The following is a 14,759-nucleotide window of genomic DNA, read 5'->3' as shown; positions in this document are numbered from 1 at the left end:
TTGTTATGCAAATATGTAATATTATTTTATAATTTTTTTTATAATTCTATTTACTAAGATTTTATTTGGTTGTAAGGATTTCCCATAAGTAATAATAAGATCACTATGACGTACACTTAATTTTAATTTTAAAGAGTCACTTATTCTCACTTCTTAAGGCAAATTCAAAACAAATTAACTTAGGCATGCATTTTATCTGTAGGAATTTTCAATTTTGAGCTCTCAAAAAGTCAAAAATATCAACTAGAATACTAGGTCCGTTGAAGATTTTTACTGAAGTATATCGATAGGTATAATGAACTTGAATACCGAACAATTAGTATATTTTAATAATCACACAACTTCTATAATATTAAAGTTTAATGAAAGCATCTGGATTCAAGAGTTGCTTTAAGTGATTCTTAAAGAAACAATATTAATTAGAAATTAGAAATAAGAAAAATGTTAATATTGTTACTTGTAGTCATTTGCACAATAATTATTTTCGTAAGACGTGCCGGTTTTAATGAAAAAATAAAAAATACGGAGCGTGGCGCTTTGTATATGCAATTTTAATACAGCGCGTGTGAGTGAGAGGAAAGTAAAAAACAGCTGTTATAAAATATATTGTAACTGATGTATTAATATTTAAATTTTAACCAATAATTATTGTTACACACTTATTTAATTACATCATAATACTAATACTGAAGAATTGTCGTGATGATTATATTATTCAAACACAGTTTTTTTAAACAAGACCTATAAAAAAAAAAAAACATAAAAACGAATTGTAATAGAAAGAAAAAGCATTCAAAATTATTTACATAATGTAGATTGTTATGTATGTTGTGTGATACTACAATTATCGATACTATCAAACCAGAAGCCACAATCTGAAAAAAACTATAGTTGTTTACTGAATTAAACTATCAATCGTTAATTTTACAATTATTACCAAATAAGTAATGACACTGGAGTATTCAGTGACTATAATGTTGTGCATCTGTTGGTGTACCAATTTCTACATTGAATATTATATAATATTAATAACAGGAAGTCTTTATATTATAGTGGGCACTATATGTTTTTATTTCTTTCATAGTTCTAGTGACATTATTACTACCAAATTACGAGCCTCATATTTATACAGTACATCAGTATTTCCGTGATAAAAACTGCCTTAACTAATATTAAACTTGTTTACTTTAATATTTTAAAATGAGTGATAAAATATGAAAAAGTGTCCAGAGAAAAATTAACTTAGACTTGTTTTTGTTTGAAATATAAATGTATTTATTATAATATATTGTATTTCCAGAGATTATTTAACAATCCAACAACAAATAACCACATAATATATTATAGCCTATATAGTTATTTAATTTTTTTTTTTGCAACTAGACCAATTCGGCAATACCTACAACTGATTCAACAAGAACCACACCAAGACCTGGATCGAGTCTAGAAGAACAAGATCAAGTCATCAAGTCCAACATTTTTTTAGTCTTGTTTAGCTCATTACTATTTGCGGCTTGTCAAAATAATATTAAGTTATTTTATCCTTGTACCATGGCCACATATTAATTTATTTTTATTGAAATTACCATTTCAGCATTCAATCAAGGCATTAGTATGTTTTTACTTTGCGACCAGCCACTGTTCATCATAATTAACAATATATTATATATTTATATATTTTCAGTTTAATTAAAAAAATGAATCATTGTTAGGTTGACAAAAGTACGAAACCAATGCCATAAAAATAATATATACCTAATACGTTTTGGTACTTATCATAGACATTACAATAATATACAGGGCATCCGGAGGGAGCAATAAGGAATAACGAACAATAATAGCGATCATTACCGAACACCGATGATCGATTTCAAACGACTTCGTGTATTGTGACCAAAAACTCCATAACTCACCCATCGTTCTATGACAAACCAGTATTGCTAATGTACCTACGTCACAAATGATGCGTCTTATACCTTCCCGCTTAGTATACACTCGTTGACCGTCGTGGCACTGGGTGGCGTTTTCGGTGAGTATTTATTTCGATTTCGTATTGCCTCTCTCAACTGCAGGGTCGGGAGTAGTGTGCTAATTGTAGCTACGCTACTTAAGTTGTAGTGGTTAACATATAGTGTCACTATACAATATACAAAATGTAGCGAAATATTATTGGGAGCTAGAAATTTACGGACAGCGTGGAGAAAATTTTCATTATTTTGTCGCTACTTCCAACGTATTTCATTATCATTAAAATATAATTTTTTTATCACTAATCTCCTTACTGTGTCAAGTCTTCCATCCCGGTGCTCAAACGTCAAATTAGTATACAAACTACAAACTACCAATTATCAATTTTCAATAAAACGTTTTTTTTTTGATTTGAGTTTTGTTACAACGATACATGAGATACATTGAACGAACCTGCCATTCGAAAATACAAGAAAATAGTGGTATGTACAAATAATGACCGAGCACTCAAGTGAATATCCAAATAAATCAAGAAAACGTAGCGAAAAAGTAAAGAGCTTCATTTAAACAATAAAGTTAGAAATAGCGCACTATATTAAAAAAAAAGTAGCGATGGAGATAGCGACCACTGTGCTTAAGTAGCAGCACTGAATTATAATGATCAAAAAGTTGAAAACAAAATAATTGTAAAAAAATCTATATAAAAATATAACGCGCCTATATAATGGAATACAAAGCCATTAAAAAAGTTATCAATGTGCAGTGATAATAATGTTGCGCACTTACGTTTCCCACTAATGTGTCACAACTATACATTTACTTTTACTGTATTTAGTTTGATATAGGTATAGGTAATTTAATATATTTTAATATGTTATACCTAGTGTTATTTTTGTAGGTGACACAAAATCGTTTAATTTTCTCCCCGGGCGGTAAATAAACACATCATTGACCGACTTTGTATCATGCTGGATGCTTTTATGGTTCGAATAAGTTACAATTTATGGGTACCTGTATTCCGGACACCGATGTCGATGGTGGTTGAAGAATGATTTTATGTTCGATCGTTTAAAATTTAAAACGATGGCGGGCATATCATTATTAACGAGTTTAAAGAATGATGTACCCACACATGGTACAAATCGTGATCTACCAAAAAATGAATTTTTGTCAAGCTTAAGAGGTTACCAAATAGTTATGTGATTTTAAAATTATATTTATAATATTAATAGGTCATTGCAATTTATCATTATATAAATTAATAACAATAACAAATATATTGAATGGTAATATATTGTAATTCCTATAATGTAGTAAGTATTATAGTATTGATTTAATAATTGTGTTAATTTTTCATTTCATTGTTACAGAATAATAATAATGATATATTTCAGTATGTATATGATTAATGGACCCCACTGAGAGAAAACCCAGGCTAATTGCATTCGACCGTTTTCAATTTTGTCAATACGATGACCATGGCTTATCTGTACATTATAAAATCAATGGTACTGGGTAGTCGGGTAGGTAGGTAACTATTGATTTTTTCATGCGTTTCCATCATTCCGTTCCTTAACATTGGCTGGTCCGTGATGTACAACTACTCGAGTGTATATTGTGTGGTTAGACGTCAAGGCGGTATACACAAGCCTAGGATTCACATTTATAACAAAACGAATTTAAAGTTACATTCAGTCCCCAAATTGTATACGGAGAAACCAACATTTTAAAACTATTAAAACACGAATATTTTTGTACTTAATAACTTAGGTACTATCGTCTCGCTGAAGTAAACTAACCTAATAATATCGATCCATTTAACGTAAGACACTCATTATTTCAGAAAACACTAACCCGGTATAATTTTATGTACTTATATTGATTCAGACCATACTCCGATTTATATCTCTGATCTAATGGAAATTAAATAGTAAAAGTAAAAGAGAATATTATGTATATGAGTATTTTTTTTTATAGTTTTGTGTGTCACTACGATCATTAGAGATTTAGTAACATAATTAGTTCAATCCTATGGATGAAGATCTGCATGTCATGGTCATCATCTTTTATATTCGTAATTATTGATATAACCGCTAAACCGCGTGTAGGTACCTACATACAGCATGCCTACAAAATATTATAATATTATTTTTGCATTTGGTATGATGGTCATTGGTCAGTATTTGGGGTAACGCAAGTGTCAAATTATACCTTACGTGTACAGGATTATTAGCATAAACAGCTACAATTCTTCGGAGTTAATGTGATAGTGAATTATTTAGAAATCATATTCTATACAGCTTTAATGTTCTATCTTTTTGAGTCGATAACGTTGCATAACTAGAAAAGTAAAAAATTGAACACCAAAACTAAATGATTATGTTTGAAATGACACATAAGCGGACACAACGTGTACAACGTATTCAATTTTTACATAACGGTATATAGAAGTATAATATTATGTATAGAACATAATATACATTATATAGACACATAATAGTTAAATAAATTGTGTTTTGAAATATTATAATACATTGTAATAGGTTATAGGTAGGTTCGTCTATAAAACGTAATTATTGATTGACAATTAACATTTATATAGCACACCCACACACGCAGACGTAAATTAGTGTGTATAATATATATTAATCTATGTAATTATCCATAAACGAAGTTATTTGTTTATTATTTATGAATGTTCGACTGGCTACACGAAATAATATTAGCTATAATAAGTTTCTGTTCAACTTACAAAGTACCCACAGAACTTATAGAAATAATAATTTAACATATTAAGCGATTATTGTTTAAAAATAAATTTTCATTGTTATAAAAAATAGTTGCCTTATACGGACAACATGTGTCAGATAATTAGTGGTGGGCATTCTTAATCTCTATATTTGTCCATTTCGGCGAAATACGTCGTTTGTATCATTATACTTTATTTATTTGAAAGCAAAGATCAATTATTTGGTTACGAAAAAGTAGTCAAGGTTTTGCTGGAATAGGTTGGCTTCATATACATTCGTTTTAACTTTTTTTTTGTAGTTTTTCAATATAAATACTAACAATAAATATCTACCTCTTGATTAATCTCTTATTGCATTTTAAATGTATGGATATAGACTACATAACGTTTTTGGAATAGTTTTATTTTATTAGGTATCTTATATGATTTTACTTTCAATGCAAACATCAATGTAAAATCTACTGAACGCATTTCTCTGATAAATCTATTAACAATATAATAATATATACATTATACATATTATTATAATATCTTAATATTATGTTATTAAACAACCGATATAAATACTATATGTCCATATAACACTTATTTTTAATCATAATTATTGTAACTATATAACCTCTGTGGATATATAAGAATAATATATGAAATTGAAGAGTATAAATCCTAAATGTATTTTATCTTATTAGGATTTAATTTTTTTTCGCTATTTTACTATTATATTAAAATTCGATGTTATATTACTGTTTATGCCATAATTATCTAGGTACTTACTCAAGGTTTTTACACTTTTATGTGATACAGAACATCATTATGACTATAGCACTTATACTGCAATTTGTGCACCTAGTTTAAGCCCTGTGGTAGAAATAATTAACAAACATTATTAACACGTTGGTTTGAATAATTATTTGTCCTTAAATAAACATTAATCATGGATAACTTTCTTTACTACATAATAATATTATCTTAGATTTAATTATTCTATGAATTAAAATCTTAAAGTTTATGTGTGTGAAATGTGAATTTTTAGTGATACGTTTTATTAAAATGTTAGAAATATAAAAAGTTCTAAAATGTAGAAACTAAAATCTATATTTTTTAAATTTTCGAATCATTATTTATTATCAATTTATGTCAACTTAAATTATTTAGCATAACAACGAAGATGAAAAGAATTCATATTTTCACTTATATCATTTCTTACGTCTAAATGTTATTTTGATAAACTTCAAAATTACCCATGAAACTTATTTGAATAGAATATGATAAATATCTTCAATCAAACCTAATTTATCACTTCATCAGACAAGGCGGTAAGAATGAATATTCCTATTGCACCTAGGTAATTATTATGAACACTATTGTTTATTATATTATATGAGTATGTGACACATCTAAAATATTGGAAAATTATCTTATTAATGCATATGTTAATTATAGGTATCTGTTGGAAAAAAAATATTTCTAAGATGATTACGGTGGACAAAAAAAGGTTGATTTAAAAATAATCAGATAATTATATATTTTTTTAACTTTCTAATTATTATTATACTATATTATTGTTATTGTATTTACATAAATATTTGTTTGCACAATTTTATGTAATTTTAAAACAAAACTTCTGAAAAAAAAATGATATTTTTTATTATTTTTCATCGATATATTTTTTAAGCTTTTACTTTTTTGAATCACACCATTTTTAATTTATCATTCCAGAGCAGTATTAATCGGAGTATTTTAATATATAAAGATAACTACGGACAGTTGGTTTAATAGTTATAAGCTGTATATAACATATTAGAATCCTAATCAAAATTACGTTAATAGAAAATTAGAAAAAGTTCAGAACAGATTCTTAGACATGTTGACACATAAATGTCATAAAGTTGTTCGACCACTAGCAATGATAGCTCCAGAATTTAGTATACAATTTTTAGAATTCAGAAAGCAATATTCTGATTTGCGCTGGTTATATATAACTTGTTAAATTCCAAAATCGACTGTTCAGAAATTCTGTATTAGATCCGTCTTGCTGTACCTAATATCACACTACCCTCCAATCCTACATTTCAGATTTCAACTCATAAAAAAAAACTATTCTCTTTTCGCTCTGGTTAACCGGATGTTAATGTTGGGAAATAAACTAGAAACATTTGATTTTTTTTCGACTCACTACCTAGATTAAAAACTTGTCTTAAGACATTAATTATGAATGACCAATAACACTATCCTATGAAACTTATTATTTACTCATATATTACTTGAATAAATCCTTGTAATTAAATTCATCTAACTCATTGTATTTTATGCTCTCTCTAGGTATGTGAATAAGTCACCCATAATCTTTAATTGTTAATTTTATAAATTTGTATTTACTTTATATTGATTTACATTTCTGTATCTATGATTGTTACTTAATTTGTTCTACTTATTATGTACTTTATGCCCTTATGCGTTTAAAATTAAAAAAAAAAAAATAATAATAACCTTTGATGAGCGGAGTAGCGTGGTTCATTGTACCCACTACTCAGAAAAATGTTGTCTACTACTACCCCAATCAGTATAACCTACAGTAGATACTTAATTGGCTCACCCAATATACCCAATATCTGTATATATACAGAAGAAATAAACATAATACAATTTATAATATAATTCGTATAGTAAAAATGAATTACATCACGACTGCGTTAACGTACGCAAAATTCTGACCTAATATAATTGGGCAGCGCGTGTAACATAATGATAGCCTATAGGGCAACATGTATATTGTATATAAAGGGGATATTATGTAATACATAATATGTAGGTACCTATCAAAAAATTATTCCAATGGCATTTACCGTAATGGACAATGATTATGAGTAGTTATGCTCGGTATTAGTCGTTGCAAATACCCGGTATCATACTGCGTATATTTAATATAAATTTTTATAAAGGTGACAATATTGTAGAATAGTATGCGTATTTAGTTTATCATTTAAATGTGTAAGTAGTAAGTACACCATGTTATTTGTGATAAACATTTTAAAATACGTACTGCAATAAAGATATACTCAACGAAATTGGAATTTTCCAATGTTACACTTTTATATTGTTAGCGATACTGTTCTAAAAAAAGAAAAGGGGCTAGGTCATTATTCTGCATTGCTGTTGTAGGTGTCGATTGTGCAGCTTCATTGAATAAATCACTGTAATGCATATAATAATAATAATAATAATAATAAAAGTCTTCTTTAGGGAAAATTAATTTCCAATTTCAAAATAATAAATTGACAGTGTAAAGTGACAGCTTTATAATATAAATTATATAAACACTGTGAAAAAAATAGTATAGTTAAAACTAAATAATAAAATTAAGTTCAAACATTTAAACTGTCATACAATAACAAAAAAAAAAAAAAACAGAAAAAATAAAGAATTTATGTATTGAGTTATGGATTATAATATATTAGACAAAATAAACTAACTTTAATTATTAAATTAAGAAAATAATGAAATAAAGTCAGATAGTAAATAGTAAATACTATTAACTGGATAGAGTATTTGATAAATTTAGTAAAGTAGTTTTAAATATACCTAAATTATGTACTGAATTTCCTGCAGTCATAAGAACGTTTCCCAAACATTTGTATAATATGTATTTTTTTATAAATTGCCGAAATGATATGACATACACATCACTGTAAATAAATAAGATAATATTATAATAAATAAAGAATAATCAAACCTCGGTCATTGCTCAGATCAGAATATAAAACACATTGCAATTTAGTTGTGTGTAGTGTGTTTGTGTCAAATTGATGTCCACTGTAATGTCGTATGTGTAATTGGGCTTGGACTTACGTACAAATGACCCAACATCAGTGTCGTAGATGGAATTTATTAGGGGGGAGGGGGGGAGATTTATAGAAACAAAAATACTTTAAAATATTTTATTAGTTTTAAATGTCTGTAAATACATATTATTTTATATACTTTCCATATAGAACGATTTGAACCACTTCTCAACCGTGTCTATGGGTCTGCCCGACAGCATGTAGTATTTTTCAAAAATCATTTGAGACCCAACTAATGTAGTGCCTCCTAACATAATTCTAACAGGCACTTATACTTATAATACTATACCTGTAATTATTCCCTAGGGTGTGGGATGCAACACGGATGCACCGACGTGGTTCAATTTCAATTGTTATTAAGTACCTAGAACTTACGTAAAATATATGCACATTATTTTTAAAAATTACATTTTTTATAAATTAGAACAGGATTTTAGAATTATTTTAGGAATACAATAGGTACAACAAATTAAATTAATGCTTAATATAATTGCCACACCCTATTAAGTTAAGTCCTCTTTTTATATAAAATAAATATTTAGTTCAGATATTATTATGTTATACCACAAGTTAAGTAAATATTATCTTTAGTTATATCTAAATACACGTTTGCCTTCTCAATAAACATTTTCCAAAGTTATGCTCATTGATACGTATAGGAAAAAAGACATTAAAAATGGTAATTTTTAAATAGCCACAATAGTATTGCAAATTTAGTTTTTGATATATTAAAATAGTTAAACAATTATGCATATTAAATTATTGGTAGGTAAGAACTAATACATTATTATTGTATAAATATATCATAGTGGGTAGTCATTTATTACAAATGTATGAATCATTGTGGTGCGTAGTCACATGTGACCAAAAGCATCTAAAAACTAAATATTGGTAATTGGTATACATATATTATTTATCCTTGTTTACAAATTCTTTGCACAGACGTATTACAAATTACAAATTATAATATTTAGTTTAGGTTTATTATATTTTTGTATATGATATACATTTAATATATAGATTTGATATAAGTAATGTCGTTTCATAACACACATCAAGTTATAGTTCATAACATGTACTTATGTTACAACTTGTTAGTACTTGGATGATATTAAAAAATGTATAGGACTAACTGTCCATATATTTGAATAAATAAATAAATTAATAAATAATGTCTTGTGCGTGTACAGCAATTAAAAGTAATGTTGTAATAATTACTTTTATTTAAATTTTTCAAAACGGTCCATGTTATGATAAATGATAATATATAATATATATTATATTACAACAAAACAATATACGTCATTGGTTCAAGGTTTGGTCTAGCGGTCGTTAGTTGATCTACTTAATCCAAGTTTAATGTGCGATCTATAGGTAAGTATTTTAGTAGGTCGTACTCGAATAATACTTCAAAAACAACTCCAAAAGGGATGAAACATGAATAAAAACACAATCATCATTGAAAAACCTTATATTATTGATCACCCCTATGAAATTCGCTAAAAATCTGAAAATATTTTTTAATATTATGCTGCATTAGAAATATCTATGAGTACCAAGCCTGGGCAAGTCAATGATAGTTTTTAACTGAGTTAAGTAAAGTTGATTTAAACATTTTAAGAAGTTTAAAGTTAATAGTTATCCTAAATTGTTTTAACTCAGTTAAAAGTTATATGGAAACTTACAAAGAACTTAATAACTTAAGTAAAGTTATTATTTTTAATTTTATACATACGTAAATAGCCAGTAATATGGTTTAAAATAATAAAATATAAATGTTTATACAATGTACGCATCATCAATAATAATTGTTTTATGTTTATTATTTAATTATTTATAAATTTACCTAATTTTGATTTGATTAAAAGTAACTCGTTATTTATAAAGTTTCTATCAATAATAATCGGTCAAGTTAAAAAATAAGTTATTAAAAATTAAATTTAAAAAATGTTAAGTTAAAAAGTTTAAATTAATTAAATTTTTACTTTTTAACTCGTTTATACCCAGGCTTGATAATAACTATTATTATTATAATATTTTGTAATTTAATGACGGTTGTTTTTAATCGTTGACTTTTATTCATTGTAATTATGTATAGGTAAAATACTTGATTGTATTAATAATATTTTTTCTATTTCTATATCATGACGTGTACCTACTATATTTCGATTGATGATGGTCACGGTTGCGAGAGCGCCAGACATATTTTATCCACTTCAAATCTTTGTGTATTCCAGTGTCTTTATATTAATCTGCATTGCATTTGTTATTTTTCAGATTGTTAACAGTTGGCACACTTACTAACTTGTATTATGTTAACCATTCGTCCATACTACGCTATACTATAATCAATAGTGGATACACCATAAGATTATATACACCTAATTAACATATAAGATAAATATATTATGTTTATATTATAATGATAGTTTGCTTTATTTAATAATTAGCTCACTAAATATTGTAATAATGATCACAGAGATTACATTATTTTTCAGGCTTAGATTTGGAAACTAATACTGCAAACTTTGGCAATTTTCAAAGAAAAAAGAATAACTGAGGTTAGACAATCTCAAATATCTACCTATGAATAATTCTTGAATGCAGCTAAATATTTTTAAGGTCATTGGATATTTACGTTAATTACAATTTTTATTTTTTACTCAAGGACGGTGTGCCCACCAATGTCATGATTAGGTTTTTTTAACCTAAAAACAAAATATTAAAACATAAGATAGTTTTAGGTACTGATAAACTCATACCTAACCTACATTATGCTATATACCTAACTCTTAGCTATAATTTCGTTTACACAGAACATAATTATGTGAACAATCTGATATTATATATAGGTAATACCTAATACAATAAATTGTATTGTTTAATAATTAATTGAACTAGACTGTCGGGCCCAGAAATAACCATGAGCTTTCATTAAATTAGTTTAGATTAACACAAAATAATTTAAAAAAAAAAAATAGTCTATTATTGTATTATATTATATAGTATTATAGCCTCCACTCTCAATAGTGGTTTAGACTTTTTAGAGGTACATAACTATGGGATCATCGACGCATTCATCGTATTTCCATAAACCATTTCATTAAAGTAAAATAATATACTTTCATAGTAAGTTGCATCTAATGTTTGATAGTTTGATAGGAACTCAGAAAAAACTAAGTTATTGTTAACAAACAAAATGTAACTAACTAAATCTAACTATTAGGTAAACCCTAATAGGTACCTATCTAGTATCTTAAAATCGTGAATTGTTTGTTTAAAGCAACAGTTCCCAATTAGCATTAAACTACGGACCCCAAGCTAAGACTTAAACTGAGCTGATCCTCTTTTGGTAAATGTTTAGGTACTAGAACTCTTTGCTTTCTACGCACGCATACGTTTCAATTTGGTTTAAACATGTAAAGGAGGAAACAATTCTTTCCCTACGACGCTATGAACGAGAGTCTTCGCCTAAGTCGTCCAGTCAAGTTCCGGTCAAGAACCACCTATTGGGAACCACTGATTTAATGTATAGATCTCAGTGTTTTAAAGATGGACTCAGGTGGAGAGTACACCCTGGGTACTTGAGATATTAAAAACATAAGGTAGCAAACCTTGCTGTTCGTTAACAGCATTTTGAAATGAACGGATCGTAAAAGCTAAACAACATAAAGATTGTGAAAACAAAATTATGAATTGGTAGTGTATGATTTACCTATTTAAATATTTAAATGATGGTGTATTACCTAGTAAGTGAAATACGGAAATATTTTTATATTCATCAAACTAGAAAATTGTATGCGTAATTAATTTTTAATATTAAATTAGTATATGTGCTTACGCCATATTTTGTGAATTAAAATACATGTAATAAAAAAAAGGTGAGCACGTGGGTACCACTCTGCCGTATCTATGGTAGGTGTCGAGTGGGTCACTGTAATATTGATGTCTTAAATTGGAACTGAACGATATAATAAACGATATATATTTTTGAGTTATTGATCAAGAATCGATTTGTCAGAAATTGGTTTTGCGTAAAGATTTTTACCGTTTTATCTTTTTTTTTTTGGGTTTTTCATAATGCTTTTGAAAATTACTATTAAATGTTAACTTTCGACGACCCCATACTTCCACAACGTACCAGCTATATACACTATCCTACCAAAAAAGATGCTGAAACTGAAAATCGAATTATTTTTAATGCTTCGAAAGGTAATGAAAGACATAAAAAACACACATCTTATACACTCAGAATCCAAAAGTGTTGAGCTAGATATTGAAAATCAATTTAATATAGAGAGGCGTTATGGAACAATATTAGTAGTTATTGTAATTTATCTTCGAGAAAGCCAATGGGCAAAACACTTATCCGTCTTATAATTAATTAAAAAAAACATATTTCCTAAATACATATGATATACCTATTATGTTGGATCAAGAAAAAAAAATCATTATAATAAGCACTGTTGTTTTGACGTGTAGAATATTATTGATAGTAATTATTATTGTTATATAATTATTTCTCTTACCAAACAATAATAATTGTTGATCAAGTAACCTATGGGGAGGACGTCAACGATTCACCTATGATCTAGATAATCTGGTCGAATGGTGTGTGTCGTCAAATTGCTAATGCACATTTAAAGAAAACAATTAATTATAGACAATTTACCAACAGGCCTTTTCTCAGGGAAAATGTAAAACAGACTTTCAGATGAATCGTTAACATACGAAATGCAAAGTCACACGATTTTTAAGAAAAAAAGGATTATGTATTTACAAGTCATGTATATGTAGAAATATGTGCACCTTCTTGTAAACATCAATGAAAAGCTAAAATTATTGATATAAATCATTCTTATATTTTTACAAAAGCAAAAATCACAAGATAAACGATGAAAAATATTCATTGAATAAACGGCTGACGGTGAATGTGCCCTGTTTAATCTCGGGAAAAAATTGAAACCAGTTGTAGCAGAGACTATTGTGGTACTTGAGTAGACACACGATTTCACATGTAAAATCTAAGTTTGGTCTACTCGATTGTTTGTTTTTTTATAATGTTAGGCGTGGGGCAGTTAATATTTTCTTCTACGGCTGAAAATAAATCTTTCAAGGATTGCACCATCACGCTTATAATGACTTGTTGTCATCCGAAATAACATGACTATCAAAAATACAATTTTTAAAATTGGACTAATATAAGCAATAACTATATGTATACCGCCGGTGCAGTGGGTAATGGTGCAAAGCACGTAATGCCTAAATACGTAAGGTAGAATGGTGACCATGACAATAATATTATTGTATTGTTGAATTTCTTTTATATACTTATACACGCAACTTCGAGAAGTAAGTTGGACCTCAGTGTATACGCGCATTTATAAATGTATCGTATGTATATGAATTAAATGATGCAACGATGCAAGTATTTGATTCATTATTTTTTGAGTGGAGCGAAATTTGGTTACGAAACTATAACGACTTATTGTAAATAATAATAATAAGAAACCCATACGTAATTATAGTGCCATATATGTATTTAAAATTGTGTGTAACAGTCGCGACCACATTAATACACATTCTAGTATCTGTGAAAAAAGCAATATATTTAAATAATTTATAAATATAAAATAATTAAAATTATGTCTAGACTTTAGATTATCAAAATATATACACATATTTATATATTATTGATATTAATTAGTTTTGTGAAACACAAATAGCCTAGATATTTACAATATTATTAATATTAATTGGTTTGGTGCCTAACAGAACAGTATTTATTATGTCATACAATTTTATGATAACAATACATACGTGAACAATTAAAAAAAAACAATAGTACGAATCAATAATACAATAGATGCTGGTATTAAAACAAATAAAAAAAGTGTTAACCATCATTTAAGAGAAGCTTAGATGCTCATTAATCATTATCCATGAGCATCATACGGTGAATAAAATTAGATTATTATAATATAGTTCATGAGTGTGTTTATTTAGGTAAAAACAAATATTATCACTTTGGAAAATGTCTTGATATTCCTTGAAAAGTTCTCCTAAATATGTACCTATCTACTTATTATGTACATATTTCTATTATTTTATAAGTAGTAGGTAGGTACAGTATAAATTATAAAATGAACATTGAACATGCATTTCACGAAGTAGATAAAAAAGATTATCCACGATACAGA

Source organism: Myzus persicae, unplaced genomic scaffold (assembly GCF_001856785.1).
Source record: "Myzus persicae strain clone G006 unplaced genomic scaffold, MPER_G0061.0, whole genome shotgun sequence".
In the NCBI taxonomy this organism is placed as follows: Eukaryota; Metazoa; Arthropoda; class Insecta; order Hemiptera; family Aphididae; genus Myzus; species Myzus persicae.
The sequence above is the reverse complement of the archived record's forward strand: the minus strand, read 5'-3'. Positions refer to the sequence as shown.